Genomic DNA, 1,669 nt, shown 5'->3' with positions numbered 1-1,669 from the left:
ACAGAGTATCTCCTCCTTCTCTGGGACTTTGCTGGCAGATCCAGCTGGTCTGCGACAGCCCCTCTCCCAGGCTATGGTACAAGGGCTCCATCCTGGTTGCCCACCCTCCCCACCCCCACCAGGTGTTACGACGAGCTAGTCAAGGGAAAATGAGATTTAAAGGACCCCTTTGCACCGTCTAATGGGGGATTCTCTGTATGCTACTCAGAGAACTTGACGGGGGACTAACCAGGAAGCAGCTCGTGGTGGTCTTTGGCCAGGTCGTCTCCAGCCCATCATCCCTTCTCCTCCAGTGGCCATCTGTGACATTCCTTTTCTTTCTGCAGAGACTTTCTGGGAGCTTGGCAAGTGGACTCATTGTTCTGACACATGCGACCACTTGGAAGCCCGAATTCAGAGACCCCAGTGCCTGATGGCCAACGGGCAGGAAGTCAGCGAGGCCTTCTGTGACCAGCTCCAGAAGCCACAGGCTGCATTCCAGCCCTGTAGCAACCGGGACTGCCCCCCTCAGGAGTGTGCAATCACTCTTCTCTCCTTGCTACCAGGGTTTCACTTGTTTTAAAATGCACAGTTATTTGGACTGAATGACTCAACCACTAACATTTGTTTTACAGGGATTGTATGAGGTGCTCAGCTAAGTAGTTTATGTGGATCACCTCACAGTTACCTATCAGGTCGAGATTATTCATTTTTAAAAATTAAAAAAAAGTTTTTTGGTTGTACTAAGCTGCATGGGCAACCTTAATTCCCTTGAGGGAACTCAAGCCCCTTGCACTGGAAGTTCAGAGTCTTAACCTCTGGACCTTCAGGGATGTCTCTAGTGTTGTTCATTCTCTATTATACAGTTGGAAAAGGTCCCCTAGGCCACACAGGTGTGAGGGCAAGAATTCAAGTTGGGTTATTCTGATTTCAGAGCTTCGGCTCTTAATTGCCACCCTCACCTGCTCCCTGTACTCACAATGGACCTTAAGAGCACAGGGAAACTGACTTCAAGGGCTCACCTAGGAGATATGGCAGTGGGCCAGCATCACAATGTGCTTGTGAAAAGCACATTCCTTAGACTCTACCCACAGGGTCTTGTTGTTTAGTTGCCCAATTGTGTTCGACTCTTCGTGACCCCATGGACTGCAGCACGCCAGGCCTTCCTGTCCCTCACCATCTCCCAGAGTTGGCCCAAGTTCATGTCCATTGCATTGGTGATGCCGTCTGGCCATCTCATCCTCTGACGCCCTCTTCTCCTTCTGCCCTCAATCTTTCCCATCATCAGGGACTTTTCCAATGAATTGTCTGTTCACATCAGATGACCAAAATACTGGAGCTTCAGGCTCAGCATTAGACCCTCCAGTGAATATTCAGGGTTGTTCTCTCTCAAGATTGACTGGTTTGATCTCCCTGCCATCCAAGGGACTTTCAGGAGTCTTCAGCACCACAGTTTGAAGGCATCAATTATTAGGTGTTCTGCCTTCTGTAGGCCCATCTCTCACAACTGTACGTGACCACTGTGAACACCACAGCCTTGACAATACAGATCTTTGCTGGCAGAGTAATGTCTCTGCTTTTCAACACTGTTTAGGTTTGTCATCGCTTTCCTGCCACGAAGCAATGGTCTTCTGATTTCATGGCTACAGTCACCATCTGCAGTGATTTTGGAGCCTAAGAAGAGGAAATC

This window comes from Cervus elaphus, chromosome 13, assembly GCF_910594005.1.
Source record: "Cervus elaphus chromosome 13, mCerEla1.1, whole genome shotgun sequence".
NCBI lineage: Eukaryota > Metazoa > Chordata > Mammalia > Artiodactyla > Cervidae > Cervus > Cervus elaphus.
This window is presented reverse-complemented; position numbering follows the sequence as displayed.